Source organism: Mya arenaria, chromosome 3, assembly GCF_026914265.1.
Source record: "Mya arenaria isolate MELC-2E11 chromosome 3, ASM2691426v1".
Taxonomy (NCBI): domain Eukaryota; kingdom Metazoa; phylum Mollusca; class Bivalvia; order Myida; family Myidae; genus Mya; species Mya arenaria.
This window is the reverse complement of record NC_069124.1, coordinates 50,622,107-50,639,879: the sequence shown is the minus strand read 5'-3', so window position 1 is coordinate 50,639,879 and position 17,773 is coordinate 50,622,107. Positions and strand designations below refer to the sequence as shown.

Here is a 17,773-nt window from a genome sequence, read left to right as displayed (position 1 = left end):
CTGAAGTGCTTGATCGACTTTTTTGAAAAAAAAGTTGAAAACGCTTCAGAGTGATAACTTGTGCATAAAACAGTTAATTATAATTGTTTTAAATTAAAACGTATAGAAAAATGTTCTGAATAGAAAACAATTTAAGGCCGCTATGTAACTGTATGAATAAAAAACTTAGGCCGCCAGGCCGCTAGGCCGCCAACTTCACGCCGCTAGGCCGCTAACTTCACGCCGCTAGGCCGCTAGGCCGCTATCTTCAGGTACATTCATATTTATATATCTAATAGAGTTAAATTCTTAACGTTAGCATTAATCAAGTGAAATTGATTAAGAAACGATATTAACAATGTTTTAGATATTAACTTCAAAATTATATCTGTGTTTAACTAATATGTATATTGAATAACCATTATATTATTTTTGCATGGATTTGCATGGATTACAATTTTGAATAACACTATAATTACGCAACTATAATATCATACGTTTAAGGGGAGACAATAAAACAAAATTTTACTAGGATTATATAGCAATTTTATTATTATGTTTCTTAAGTAACACAATGTCTACAGTATATACAAACACTCTGGATGAAAACTGAAATACTATTCAAACATTTTGCAACTTTAAAATGAACCTTGACCAGTTGTATTTGTTTCGAATTAATGGTAATGTATTACCTTACAGAATAAAATAATAGACTAGACTAATGCAAGCGGGTCCCAATGTCCATCTGTTTATTATTTTGTTAGTTCAAATTTGATCACGGGGCACAGTGTCTAAATTATAGTCAGAAAAAGCTTGCCTTATTAATTCATGGTACTAGGTATTACCTGTACAAGGGAGGTTGAATAGAGTTTAACATTCATGGTACGTCAGTTTTAATTATAGCTGATAGGTAGCAATGTAGTTATATAAAGTTCCGTAAATGCCCTAGTCTTAGACCAATACAGATGCACAGCAAGCTTTACAACTGACTGGTAGCAATGTAGTTATATAAAGTTCCGTTAATGCCCTAGTCTTATAGACCAATACAGATGCACAGCAAGCTTTACAACTGACTGGTAGCAATGTAGTTATATAAAGTTCCGTAAATGTCCTAGTCTTAGACCAATACAAATGCACAGCAAGCTTTACAACTGACTGGTAGCAATGTAGTTATATAAAGTTCCGTTAATGCCCTAGTCTTATAGACCAATACAGATGCACAGCAAGCTTTACAACTGACTGGTAGCAATGTAGTTATATAAAGTTCCGTAAATGCCCTAGTCTTAGACCAATACAGATGCACAGCAAGCTTTACAACTGACTGGTAGCAATGTAGTTATATAAAGTTTCGTAAATGCCCTAGTCTTATAGACCAATACAGATGCACAGCAAGCTTTACAACTGACTGGTAGCAATGTAGTTATATAAAGTTCCGTAAATGCCCTAGTCTTAGACCAATACAAATGCACAGCAAGCTGATGACAACGCTTTGTTTTATTCCAGTCGATATCGGGGCATTACTCAACAATTTTTCAAGTAAGTGTTGTTGACCTTCCAACGTATGTGCTTATTGTCACTGGTAACGTGTGCACAAATTGTGGTGTTCATATCTTCAGTAACTGTTATGGCCAAGGATCAAGTTTTAGCATGACGATAGCATCGACGCCGACGACAATAACACTTTGCTTTAACAAAACCTCGACTTCTTTCTTCGAAAATAAACCACTGATCTATGAAAAGCGAATAAAAATAGCCCCACAATCGGATGCCAACGCTCGTTGGTTGTTCTTGTGTTTTCAGTCAGTAAACGGGAGCATTGCTCAACAATTAGTAAAGCCAAATATATTGGCTTTGTTACGTTAGTATGATTATTACTTAACTCTTAACAGTCTCAAGTTAAGAGTTCCGACTCAAAATATCAACCTTAACTACTCTGAAAACTTCAAGGCCCCAATATCTCGAAACTGCTTAAGTCTCTTATAACAGGATTAAGCTAAGCTCTTTATTTCGTTATTTTTTTTCTTGTTTCTCTAATATTTACTTCTTTTTTTCAACTTTAAGTAGGAATTATTTATATGATAACACAATAAACCATTTTTCATTGATCAAAAATCAGGTTCAAGTATGTATTTTGGCTAATTAAAATAATCTACTTAAACCTGTAATGCTTGAGGAGTCGTTTTGAAGAAATTAGAGCCTAGCCACATCAGACATTTGTGATCTGCTTTTATTCAGGTTCTAGGCAACTCTTTCGGCTGTACATGTTTTATTTCAATAAATAAGTAGATCACAAAATACCTTACTTTTTTATTCAACAACAATGCTGTTAACATTGTTGTTAAATTTAAAATGTTCTGAAAACTTGGCCATTGTAATTTAGTTTTGTTAAAGCTAACAACATGATTAATGACATCGTTGTTAACTTATAAATGTGAAACAGTCGTCTCAATTATTGTTAGGACCACCGCGGATTATAATTGTTTCCATTTAACTTCCAGAGCACAAACGATTTGGAAGTTAACAACAATATGGTGTATCACAATGTTAACTTTAACAATCTTTAATCTTTAAGAGTTCTTAAAAATCGGCCATCGTGTCCATAACATTTTTTGAGTTTAAATCTCAGCTTAACAACGACCCAGGAGACATAATGGAAAACGATACATCTTCATTGTATTTATTTATTCATATCTTATTAACAATCTGATTCATATGTCATTAAAACTCAACAACAAGCCTTTTAGAAGTCAATATTTATCTTTTCATTTTGTGCCTTTTCAACAGCGAATTCCTCAAAGAAATCTGAAAAAGAAACAATACACAATTCAGAAGTAGTTTTTATAATGCTAAGCCAATGCGTATGAAAGGTAAATACCAGTTAGTCATTGCAGAGTTGTCTTCTTCTTACTTGCAACAAAGGCAATATCGTTAGATGTGTATTAACATTCTATTTTTGTAGAAAAATGTGCCTTAATGAAGCTTAGTTTAAAATGTTTTATTTAACATATGATATCATATCAAACATCAGATTACAAAAATATATGTTTTACAAACATCTAATGAATTATTCAACAGAGTAAAACGAAACATGAGCTTGAAATTTTTCTCTCCAGAAGTTTCTCATGACTTTAAGTATGTTTATGTAGTAAATTTCATGAATACTAGTTCATCTTAGTTCTATTGCATTTCACTGAAGTCAGCTAAATGTAGAGGCTGATATTATTCATGCTCCAAACAATTATTTCCTGGGTAGAAGGCGATACAGTACTAGTGTCCATCTTTGAGAGGCCAGGAAAAAGCCTTGGAAGGCCAACAAGCACATAGTGTCCATCTTATCAATGTAGGTATTATATGATCGCCTTTTTCAAATTAATATTTATATATGTGTAGTTATACTATCTATTTCGAAAATAAAAGCTTCATTGTTAAGTCTAATCAAAGTGTATATGTTTCTGGAAGAAAAACTTTCAATTTAAATTGTGACACTCACTAATTAATAAACTGTATTTTTTTATCTTAAGATTCTCTGTAGAATGATATCATTGATAAGATCAACATCTTTTAGATAACATTCAAGAGCACATTCTCTTGGTCTTACACAATGGACTCCCATAGTCAGCACTCGTTTCTACCATAGACACCCCAGAGTGATTCATATAAACTTTTATCACGCCTCCAACATAAATGACGCAACGCTATTGGTCCAGGACTGGTCACGCGGTGACCCCATATTTTTCCATATTGGATCACCAAAATAATATGATACCAAAATGGCGTCTATTTTTTATTCCGATGAATGAATTAAACATTTAAACCGAAAATGTTTTCCTTTGACCTATATGACCCATATTGGGTCACCTACTAACCCCGTTACTTATAATAATTGACTGTCTAATCAAGCTTAAAATCAAGCCATAAAAACTAAGTTGAATACCTGTTTGTCTCTGAAGGATCTCTTCTTCTTCCTGTTCATGACCTTGTGTTTGATCATGGTGTATGCTTTCCCGAGTAACTTGTCCTTGTTCGTGGTACTGGCATGGGCATTCATTTTCCTTTGCCCGTGGGTATATTTCGGCCGATCCTCTCTCCCTGCCTTTAAAGTATGGTACAGGGTAATATACATTTGTTACACAGTTCAGAACTGTAATATAATAATCAATCCTAACATGAGCCCAGATATAAACATTTATCAATTTTTCATCCCCACCTGTCCCTGTCCAAACCCCGTACCCGAACCCCCATCCAAGACTTAACCAGTTTGGAATGTCAAAGGGAATCTTAGAGGGAGAACGATAGTTTAAATAAACATTGCAAACATGCCAATAAGAAGATTGCTTTCAATAACTTGATCATCTTGCTATTGTTTCATTATTTCTAAATGTTTTTGAATTCTATAATATTGTCTCAAAGTTTTTACTTATTTATTTTAGCTTGATTGTGATTAGTCGACAGCTTATAGATCTTGCTCGAGTCTGCTTTCTGGGTAGACAGCAGTACAAGTCTCCATTATAAGGGGCCGTGAGAAGTTACCCCTGGTGGGGATCAAATCTACAACCTCTCTGATGAGAGGCGGACACCTTTATCACTGGACCACTTTTTCTTTTTACTACTTTTGTTATTGTTAAATCGTGAGACAAGTTTAATGAACAATAAAAAATAATCCTGATTTTCCATATTTCCCAAAAAAATCTGTAAATGCTAGTTAATTTGGTCAAGCAAGCTGCAACTTAAACTTTCTACATAACTCAAATTTTCCATTATGTTATGTTACCATGACATTGGCAAATCTGGACCCCTTGTCGTGGGCCCTTTTCTTGTGGACGTTCTCAATCATAGACAGGCTCAGCAACTCCCCTCTGTTAAACAACAAACTATTGTATTTAGCATTGATTACATATTTTTGTTAATGAAAATAACATGTTAGTTAAAATTAAAGTAAAAAAAAAACAAGAGCGCCACAAGTTATGCTATTGATTGTTCAATTTTTCTCAGTTAACCAAAGGGTATAACTCAACATGTATTTCTGCGAGAGTAAAGGCACATGCTATACATATGCAAACTAAATGTAAACATGTGTACCAAGTTTCATAGCAATATATTTGCTGTTTTATACCATTATCTTTTCTGACATTTTTCTTATTTATATAGCCACATTATGTTTTCACAAAATGAAACCAATAACAATATATTGATAATTATGACACCTATGCTGTATTAAAGGGATAAAACGTTGACAACTCCACCATTTTACTTAAAAAAACAGCTATACCTTTCCTGTTCGTCCTCCTGCTTCTCCCTCTTCCTCTTCTTGCCCTTCCCCCTTGGTTTTGGTTTTCAACCCCTCCGTCTCGCGCGCGGCCTGGCGCTGCTGGAGCTGCCGGAACTCTTCTTGGAACAGAACGCGCGTCGTGGAGACAGACTTAGCCTTCGCTTCCTGCTCCTCTGAAATCTCTGGTACCAGAGTGTCATCTATCTGTAACAATGGTGCACTATTGCTCAAAATATTCATATTATTATGATTAATACATACCTCCCTCTAATCAGACAAATGCAGAAAAGGAAAATTTATATCTACTTTCTACATGCACTGTTTGCTACACAACTCAAAGGTATGTACCACTCAAGGACAACATTGTCAGAGAAGTTATGAATACCAATGAACTCTCCTTCAAAGCCATCTTCTCAACCCTGTTATACGACTCCAACTATATAACCACATACCTACCCCTTCAGACAAGTGGTTAACATCAGCTAATTTCCCAGTTACTGTCTTATCATCCTCTTTAATACATGACAAGGAAATGCACCACTATATAACCACTTAACTCCCCTCAAATCAGATGAACATCTATTTATTTACAGTCACTGTCTATATCCTCTTTATACATGACTCCCAGGTTACACACCACTACATAACCACATTCCTCCCCCTAATCAGATGAATGATGAACATCAGTTAATTCCCTGTAACTGTTTTAATCATCCTCTTTAATACATGACTCCCAGGTTACACACAACTATATAACCACATACCTCCCCGTCGTCATTCAAGTGTTGAACATCTATCAATTCAATCCAATGTTACACACCACTATTTAATCATATACCTCCCCCTCATCAGACGAGTGATGAACATCTCACCATTCCCCGTCATAATCGTTATCTTCTTCCTCACTACACGACTCCCAGGCCTCCTGCTCTAGTTCCTCCTCATCTATGTCTTCTGTGTTCTTCAATGCCTCAGTGCCTGTTAAACAATAGAGGTCTTTGAGCATGAAAAATCACTGAAAAATCGCTGATAAAATTATAAAGATGTAAAAATATAAAACAAAACCTATTCTAAATAAAATAAATATTCATACAATATTTAAACAAAATATATGTCAAACATTATCCCCCCTGAGCGTCGCTTGGTAAAAGACATGTAGAAAAATAAATAAAGGAATTTTAAGAAGAAATGCAAATGAAATTTTACAGGGAAACATTTGATATTTTCATATTTGTTCAGCTCTGCAGTTCATTTTTTAGTTCATTGAGGTGTTTCAATCAAAACTACTGTTTTACTGAGTCGGTGCTCTATCTTTTATTTTATTTACCTGGAATATATGTCCGGGTGTCTTTTTCACCATACTCAAGTACTTTCAAGTCTTTTGAAGCTTCTGTTGGCTTTCCCTGTAAAACACAATACCATTTCCTTTAAAGCTTAACACTATGTACACTTTAGCTGACACTTAATACTTCAATTTCATTTTGATTGATCATTTTTTTCATTTTCTAGTAAAGTAGCATAACACACTACCGTATGTAAATGCCCATGTTTCTGTTGCGAAATGGCACTGCATGCATTCTTTGTTTAATTGATTGAAAACCTATGCTAAGTTTATTCGCAAATAAAATATAATGACTATTGAGAATCACTCTCATCAATCATTCCGAAATGGGAAAGAGAAACGACTCATAAAAACCTGTTGTATTTCAAAGCCAAAACAGTTCTCACCTTAGCATAACATAATACTTAATTGCCCAACTCCTTGCTGCCAAAAAGCATTGCAACTGTGCTTTGCTAAACTGATTGATGTATGTTTTGCTAAGTTTATTCGCAAACAAAATAGAAAAACTCTTGAGAATCTCCCTTATCAATCATTCCGAAATGGGAAAGAGAAACGACTAACGAAACCCTGTTGTAGTTTAAAGCCATTATTAAGTTCTCACCTTGTCTTTCTTCCTTAGGAGTTCTGGGTTAACTTTCCTGTACAGCTGGATAAGAGACCTGGACGCCATCATTACAGCTGAAAATGATGGACAAACATATAATTAGAGACTAATACTATACTCTTTATCAGGGAACATGAACTGGAATATTTTGAACTAGGCCTACATACATTAGCTAAGGCTTATCTTTTAAACATACATCCCATCACAGGAGGACAAAATAAAGAATTTCAATAGGGTAAGGTTACCCTTTTTTACTTTTCGTTTTTCAAAATTGGAAATAAACTTCTTAAGGGGGACAAACTAAATTAAAAGTGCGATCCCCAGGGGCCGTATTAAATACTCACCTTAGATTTAAATTTAACTTCATTTTAAGAGTAGAATCCGAGTGCTTTGATTGGACTGTAAAAATTAATGACCAATAGACTGAATGGAATCAATGAGACATGTCTAAGGAAAAGGATAAGAACTATATTAAATACTGCCCCTGGGCTTGGTTGCATTTTTAAATGGAATAGCCCATACTTACTGTCAAAACTTTGAACATTATGAACCCTTTTTCTTAATATAGCTTTCAAAGGAAGAAAAAAGGAAATGAGATCAAATTCCTGATATACATTTATCTTTGTGTGTTTTGTACTCGGCAAAGTCCTGCAGTAAATCCTCTGGTATGGCCAGTGGACATCTGCAGCAGATTTCCTTCACAGCATTCAACCTGTAACATGATAAACAAGGAGTTGGTGGGTTTGACTTGTTCAGATATCCTTCACAGCATTCAACCTGTAACATGATAAACAAGGAGATGGTGGGTTTGATTTGTTCAGATATCCCTCACAGCATTCAAACTGTAACATGATAAACAAGGATGGTGGTGGGTTTGACTTGTTCAGATATCCTTCACAGCATTCAAACTGTAACATGATAAACAAGGAGATGGTGGGTTTGATTTGTTCAAATATCCCTCACAGCATTCAACCTGTAACAAGATAAACAAGGAAATGGTGGGTTAGATTTGTTCAGATATCCTTCACAGCATTCAACCTGTAACATGATAAACACGGAGATGGTGGGTTTGACTTGTTCAGATATCCTTCACAGCATTCAACCTGTAATATGATAAACAAGGATGGTGGTGGGTTTGATTTGTTCAGATATCCTTCACAGCATTCAAACTGTAACATGATAAACAAGGAGATGGTGGGTTTGATTTGTTCAGATATCCTTCACAGCATTCAAACTGTAACATGATAAACAAGGAGATGGTGGGTTAGATTTGTTCAGATATCCTTAACAGCATTCAACCTGTAACATGATAAACAAGGATGGTGTAGGGTTAGATTTGTTCAGATATCCTTCACAGCATTCAAACTGTAACATGATAAACAAGGAGATGGTGGGTTTGATTTGTTCAGATATCCTTCACAGCATTCAAACTGTAACATGATAAACAAGGAGATGGTGGGTTAGATTTGTTCAGATATCCTTCACAGCATTCAACCTGTAACATGATAAACAAGGAGTTGGTGGGTTTGACTTGTTCAGATATCCTTCACAGCATTCAACCTGTAACATGATAAACAAGGAGATGGTGGGTTTGATTTGTTCAGATATCCCTCACAGCATTCAAACTGTAACATGATAAACAAGGATGGTGGTGGGTTTGACTTGTTCAGATATCCTTCACAGCATTCAAACTGTAACATGATAAACAAGGAGATGGTGGGTTTGATTTGTTCAAATATCCCTCATAGCATTCAACCTGTAACATGATAAACAAGAAAATGGTGGGTTAGATTTGTTCAGATATCCCTCACAGCATTCAAACTGTAACATGATAAACAAGGATGGTGGTGGGTTTGACTTGTTCAGATATCCTTCACAGCATTCAAACTGTAACATGATAAACAAGGAGATGGTGGGTTTGATTTGTTCAAATATCCTTCACAGCATTCAACCTGTAACATGATAAACACGGAGATGGTGGGTTTGATTTGTTCAGATATCCTTCACAGCATTCAACCTGTAACATGATAAACAAGGATGGTGGTGGGTTTGATTTGTTCAGATATCCTTCACAGCATTCAAACTGTAACATGATAAACAAGGAGATGGTGGGTTTGATTTGTTCAGATATCCTTCACAGCATTCAAACTGTAACATGATAAACAAGGAGATGGTGGGTTAGATTTGTTCAGATATCCTTCACAGCATTCAACCTGTAACATGATAAACAAGGAAATGGTGGGTTAGATTTGTTCAGATATCCTTCACAGCATTCAAACTGTAACATGATAAACAAGGAGATGGTGGGTTTGATTTGTTCAGATATCCTTCACAGCATTCAAACTGTAACATGATAAACAAGGAGATGGTGGGTTAGATTTGTTCAGATATCCTTTCACAGCATTCAACCTGTAACATGATAAACAAGGAAATGGTGGGTTAGATTTGTTCAGATATCCTTCACAGCATTCAACCTGTAACATGATAAACAAGGATGGTGGTGGGTTTGATTTGTTCAGATATCCTTCACAGCATTCAAACTGTAACATGATAAACAAGGAGATGGTGGGTTTGACTTGTTCAGATATCCTTCACTGCATTCAAACTGTAACATGATAAACAAGGAGATGGTGGGTTTGATTTGTTCAGATATCTTTCACAGCATTCAAACTGTAACGTGATAAACAAGGAAATGGTGGGTTAGATTTGTTCAGATATCCTTCACAGCATTCAACCTGTAACATGATAAACAAGGAAATGGTGGGTTAGATTTGTTCAGATATCCTTCACAGCATTCAACCTGTAACATGATAAACAAGGATGGTGGTGGGTTTGATTTGTTCAGATATCCTTCACAGCATTCAAACTGTAACATGATAAACAAGGAGATGGTGGGTTTGATTTGTTCAGATATCCTCCACACCATTCAGCCTGTAACATGATAAACAATGAGATAGTGGGTTTGATTTGTTCAGATTCCTTCACAGCATTCAACCTGTAACATGATAAACAAGGAGATGGTGGGTTTGACTTGTTTTAATTTACTTAATGGTGCCATCTGAGACTTTCAATACACAGCGCAAGAATGCTTGTACACAATGTTTGAATCTCGAGAATATTTTAAAAGCAAAGGGTTAAAAAGTTGATTGTTACACACTTAACACTCTAAAAGTGTTCGTATTTATTAAGTGCTTATATTCAATGATTTGTAGGATTTAACATTTCACAATTGATGATTGTTTCAGGAAGTTATAGTTTCTGTTCTTCATTGCAGTCAAATTTATTGCAATTGGGCCAATTGTTTAGAAGGCTGTTAAACCCTTAAATTGTTAACTTTCAATTCTTTACTGTTCAGAAATGTCTATGTATGATCCATATGCATACTGCTTTATTCATAACAAGATTCAAGAAAGCTGTTTCAATTATCCTTTTTTCTTGGAATATACAAACATGTCATTAAATATTTCATTTTAACATCAAGTTAACATCAACATTATTAATCATTTTTGGTAACTTTATATAAGTTCAAAATAATCAACCCATTGTTTGTATTTTTTTGCTACATTTGTTTACTCTGATTCAAGTGTGTATTGAATATTCACAAAGAACAAAATAAATGCTAAATGCTTAAAGTTGGTTTCGTTATTTGTCCTGAAGGATGATGGACCATTTCCATAGTAAGAAAATGTAGATTTATTCTAAACATTATTTTCCTTACACAGATATAAAAAATCATGTCATTACACTGTAATTAAAAGATTAACTAGTAAACACTTAACCTCAATGCTACTGATTCCTATTAAGAGCTTGTCAGCACAACAATGATACAGTTTTATCCCTGGAACTAGGTACATACCCTACTGCCATTACTTCACCAGAATTCCTATCTGTTATGAAGTTGTTGGCTATTGTTTTAATCATTGGTTCAATCATCTGCAATATAAAATACATATTGTACATGAATGATTAATGAAAAAATCATGATATGATGCTGCTATAATAATGTCAGTAATTTATGATATAATAATGTCTGACAGTAATTTATGATATATAATGTCAGTGATTGATGCTTTATATTATCAGTGATTGATGCTATATATTGTCAGTGATTGATGCTATATATTGTCAGTGATTAATGATGCTATAGTATATAATGTCAGTGATTGATGCTATATAATGTATGTGGTTGATGCTATATAATGTCAGTGATTCATGCTACATAATGTATGTGATTGATGCTATATATTGTCAGTGATTGATGCTATATATTGTCAGTGATTAATGATGCTATATAATGTCAGTGATTGATGCTATACAATGTATGTGGTTGATGCTATATAATGTCAGTGATTCATGCTACATAATGTATGTGGTTGATGCTATATAATGTCAGTGATTATGCTACATAATGTATGTGGTTGATGTTATATAATGTCAGTGATTGATGCTATATAATGTCAGTGAATGGTGGTATATAATGACTGTGTTTGATGCTGCATAATGTCAGTAATGCTGCTGCATAATGTCAGTAATGCTGCTGTATAATGTCAGTAATGATGCTATATTATGACTGTGATTGATGCTGCTTTATGTCAGTAATGATGCTGTATAATGTCAGTAATGATGCTATATAATGACTGTAATTGATGCTGCTTTATGTCAGTAATGATGCTGTATAATGTCAGTAATGATGCTGTATAATGTCAGTAATGATGCTATATAATGTCTGTAATGATGCTGTATAGTGTCAGTAATTATGCTGTATAATGTCAGTAATGATGCTATATAATGTCAGGGATTGATGCTATATAATTTCAGTGATTGATGCTATATAATGTCAGTGATTGATTCTATATTATGACTGTGATTGGTGCTATATAATGACTGTGATTGAAGCTCTATAATGTCAGTAATGATGCTGCTTTATGTCTGTAATGATGCTGTATAGTGTCAGTAATGATGCTGTATAATGTCTGTAATGATGCTTTATAATGTCAGTAATGATGCTGTATAATGTCAGTAATGATGCTGTATAATGTCAGTAATGATGCTGTATAATGTCAGTAATGATGCTGTATAATGTCAGTAATGATGCTGTATAATGTCAGTAATGATGCTGTATAATGCCAGTAATGATGCTGTATATTGTCAGTGATTGATGCTATATAATGTCAGTGATGAATGCTATGTAATGTCGGTGATTGATGCTATATAATGTCACATATTCTTGTTTACATGGCCCATTGTTTTGTTCCATGCTGTGGTGCTCTTTCCTTGCGTCTGATATTGGTTATTATTAGCACTATTTCCTTATATGACATTCTCGATGATGAATAACAGCATCTGTTGCAACTCAGCTTAAAAAGACTAAAGCATGAACAATGTCATTCAAGTATAAAAAGATAATAAAACATCATAACTTATATTTATTGTACCTCACATGACTTAGCCTTTGTAGAATTACCTATAGTCATCACTATTTATTCTATAATGTCAAATGTCACACTTTTTAATATCACCAACACATGCATTTCAATATATATTTTTTTGTTTTCCAATATTGAATGCTTACTAAAATGGTACTATCAAGACTCATTCGACGCCTTATTCAACTGTTTGATATGATCTCTACAGGTGCAGTTCTTAAACAGATTTCTGAAACCAGTGTATAAGTCTTAAATTAAGAGAAACAAGGGTTGCTCACCTCTGGGGGGTACAAGGTCGTGGCTGGCCTGAGCACCGATTAACATCAATCGTGTCACCTCTACTGGAGAGAAAAACAAACTGTACTAAAATGAAGTACATAGTACTGCATACTTACACACACAATATTAAGAAAAAAAAACTGTTTTAGTTTATTTTCTTAAAGACTGACAAAACTATTTTGCATGAAGTTCCTTGATCACTGACAACTTCAAACACTTCTCACTGAGACACCTCAAACTGATACACCTCAAACTGATACACCTCAAATTGAGACACTTCAAACTGATACACTTCAATATGAGACACTTCTAACTGAGACACTTCAAACTGATACACCTCAAACTGATACACCTCAAACTGAGACACTTCAAACTGATACACTTCAAACTGAGACACTTCTAACTGAGACACTTCAAACTGAGACACCTCAAACGGATACACTTCAAACTGAGACGCATCAAACTGAGACACTTCTAACTGAGACACTTCAAACTGAGACACTTCAAACTGAGACACTTCTAACTGAGACACTTCAAACTGATAAACTTCAAACTGAGACACTTCTAACTGAGACACTTCAAACTGAGACACTTCAAACTAAGACACTTCTAACTGAGACACCTCAAACTGATAAACTTCAAACTGAGACACTTCAAACTGAGACACCTCAAACTGAGACACCTCTAACTGAGACACCTCAAACTGATACACTTCAAACTGAGACACTTCAAACTGATACACTTCAAACTGAGACGCTTCAAACTGAGACACTTCTAACTGATACACATCAAACTGATACACTTCTAACTGATACACTTCAAACTGATACACATCAAACTGATACACTTCAAACTGAGACACTTCTAATACCTCTCTGATGCGGCTGAAGGAATCGCTGTATGTGGGGGTAAAAACTGAACAGGAACAACTGAAATGTAGAGGAATTAAGATGCAATACATAGACAAGACTTAGCTGAATAGGCTCAAGTGTGAATACATATTGTTTATCAATATTTGAATGAGGGTAAACATAGGTTTAAACAAGTGATGGAAATAAGCAGGGGTGGTATGAATTGATATACCCCGGTAAAACATAGTGCTGTGTTATCAGAAACATGTTAAAGATTAAAATCACTTATCCCCCACCACCTGAATGGCATTTTGCATTAAACGTTTGTGGGACAATTAAGGAGATATATGTACATAATCGCTTTCTCTAATAAATAATTGTCTCCATTTTTTAGAAATCTCATTATTGCAATAAACTGACACGGCTACCCTTTGTTTTAACGTAAAACTTACGACAGGTATGCACTTGAACATGTACTGATTTTCAAATTAAACACGGTATTCTTCATGCGAACCATTGTTTTCGATATGTATTCGTTCTCTTCACGTAAATTAAAACAATTGTATCAATTGTGGTACTGCTTATTTGGGAGTAAGAGTGCATCTTTGAATAACTCATCACTTGACTCTCACATGCTGAATGTACACTTCATGGCTTCACCGAAAAACTTATTACCTTCCTCATACTAGCTTGCATTGAAAAATCTAGGCTTGTTTTGAGGAAAATTGGAAATACCGTATAAGCCTATTTTTAGGGACCATCTGGTGTCTATTCCATACCGTAGAATAAGTAGTAGCTAGCCTGTTATTTTACTATTTGAGGTGGATCAACAGCATTTTAATGACACCATGTTTATATTTATGGTCGCATAGACTGAGTTAACATACCGGTACATCTTTTTTTTGTATCTCGTTAAAATGACTGACATATTGTATATAAGGGCTCTAATGGTTGTATTTTGTGGTAATTACTGATCATATATTTATTTATTATCCAATTACTAAATATAACTTGATTGTTTGAACAGGTGGGTGGGGGGGGATGATGACAGACCAGCCAGCCCATTTTCGATTAGTATACATCATGCAGTAATTTTATAGTGTTTCACAATCTCATTGTGGAAATGTATCAAAACTGTAGCATTGCATGAGCCAGATTGGTTCTTTAAGAAAACTTACCCTGTTAGTTTTATGCATTAATGTTTCATGACCATTGTGGGCGCGGTTTTGAGATAATATCATTTTTATCTGAGATCTTTCATTGGTCTGTGTTGTGAATCTACATTAATATTATTGCTTTTTCCTCCATACACATAAATTTACTCTATACTATTGTAAAAACAAATGTATTGTTCATTCTTTCTATAGCTAGCCTGGTGGCAAGAAACTGTGCTGGTCCTGTCAGGAATTCCATACCGCCTCCAGAGAAAGGAGTATGGTCTCTAAGCAAGAATAGATTCTAACCATTAATTTTGTGGTTTTGACTCACCAAGATGCTTCTTTGTAGACAATTTGTGGAGTTTAATTTTTGGAGTTGTTAATAACTCGTTGCAATATATCCAAAAGATGATATATTTCATGAACTTGATCTTCAAAACCTTTGCATTCCTGAACTTCTGCACTATTTATTAGATTCATTACTACATTATAGTGTTTGTGTATGCCTCAAATGATTGCTTACAAGCATTTTGCATATTTTAACAGAAGGAAATGGTAGTTTTGTTATTTGCAACGTTGCTTTTATGTTATCTGCAGAGAATACAGATGTAAGTTTCCCCTGGAGGACTTGTTTGTGTGTAAACTATTCACCGTCAACTTGTGACATCTTCAGCAAATGTATTATAATTGAGCAACATACATACAACAGACATGTTGTTCAAAGGTTTTCGGCTGATTGCTTTTTACTGTCTCAACCTTTAAGTACCGAATAGGCTCTTGTCAACTTTTGAGTTGTGTTGCATTTACTAAATCATACTGGGCCTTTAAAAGCATTGAAACATGAACTTATTCATACAATTGTGTTTCCCCGTCAGATCTAAAAAAAACAAACAAACAAAAACATTATTGTTCAAAGCCAGACAGAAAGGTCACTCCAGATGACCTTAATTTGTAAAGAATGAATGTGTACATGCATATTCCACTGTAAAATATCTAAAACAGAACTCTATTTGTATATACCTGAATTTAGCATGGCTGTATGAAATATTAATGATTTAAGATTAGTTCATTTTAATTATAAAACGGTTAACATGATGTTTGTCAAATTAATTTATCATTTGAAATAATTAAAGGTTATTTTAAAGTTTAGGCAATCATTGTTTAGATTCTTCTGCTTTATTGATCTGAATGAAAGCAATATTTGTATTTTTATTCTAACATTTTGTAACAGTTTTTAACTGGTTTTGGGTAATGTTATTTCTCACTAAGATCTTTTGCAGATGAAGTGTGACTTTGTCAGAGATGCTTGGCTAAATATAGTTTTAAAATATGTACAATCAATAATTTCTTCAATTATTAGATCCTTTTGTTTCAATATTATCCTATATCAAATGCATAGTTGCTATTAAAGTTAAAATGAGTAGGACAACTCAATTTTTGATCGTATATATTTGCATAATATATTATATATAATGTATTTAACATCATTGTAGATATTTGAGTATACATTAAATAAATTGTCAACAGCCAAAAAACTACTAGTTATATAAAATGGGGTGAAATATCTCAAAGTTGCCTTAACATATATGACAAACGTTTCCCTTTTACTCCTAGTATGTTTCACTTAGTCTTTAAGTAAATTTTAACTTTAATGTGTCCGGAAAAAATACTTCAAGCCCGTCAAGACAGGGCCTTAGTTCATATTATGCATAACGTTAGCAGTCTAAGCAGGTGCACTAAATACAAGAGCTGTCGAAAGACTATACGCCACTTTGTTTTAGAAATGAATACAAAAATGATTTAATATGAGCCTGTCAAAAGCAATAAAAAAAGCCAAATTAAAAAGTAAATATTAAAAAAACGCGGCAATGCGACACACCAGGTTTTCAATGATTGACAGAACTTCCGTGTTTGTTATGAGATTCAGTATCACAATCCCATGAAAGTACCGTCTCTTAAAACTCTTCCTATATACCAGATTTGATCGCAATATGTCAGCCCTAACTAAAGTAATTCAGTTCCGATCATGTTTCTATTTATAGTAACAGTGACATTGACCTTGACCCAAGGAGCCATAAAACACATTCCCATGAAAGGTCTCCATAAACTCTTCCTATATACCAGGTTTGATCCCAATATGTCAGCACTAACTAAAGTAATTCAGTTCCAACCATTTTTCTATTTTTAGAAACAGTGATCATGACCTTGACCTGAGGGGCCCAAAACATGTTCCAATGGAAGTCCTCCAAAAACTCTTCCTACATATCAAGTTTCGTCACAATATGTCAACCCTATCTGAAGTAATTCAGTAACAAACAGGTATCTATTTTAAGAAACAGAGACCTTCACCCTTGGGGCCCAAATGCAATCCCATGAAAGGTCTCCATAATCTCTTCCTATATATTAAGTTTGGTAACAATTTGTCAACCCTAACTTCAGTTATTTAGTACAAACCATTTTTCTATCTTTAGCAACAGTGACCATGACCTTGACCATGACTCTTGGGCCCCAAAACACTATCCCATGAAAGTACCGTCTCTATGGACTTTTCCTATATACCAGGTTTGATCACAATATATCAGCCCTAACCAAAGTAATTTAGTTCCGATCATGTTTCTATTTATAGTAACAGTGACATTGACCTTGATCCTAGGAGCCATAAAACACATTCCCATTAAAGGTCTCCATAAACTCTTCCTATATACCAAGTTTGGTCACTACATATCAAACTAAACTAAAATTATTCGATTTCATATGTGAGTTGACGCCGCCCTCTCGTCTGCCCGCCCAACCAAAGATGCTCATCATTTTAATAGCCAGGTTACACTGTAAAACCCTGGTTAAAAATATACAAAAATGACACTTT

The 17,773-nt window shown here is 34.4% G+C and overlaps 1 pseudogene; it reads right to left on the bottom strand.

Moving 5' to 3' along the window:
• Window positions 1-2,649: 2,649 nt before the first annotated feature.
• On the bottom strand, window positions 2,650-13,818 carry LOC128226640 (protein SDA1 homolog; annotated as a pseudogene).
• Window positions 13,819-17,773: the final 3,955 nt, after the last annotated feature.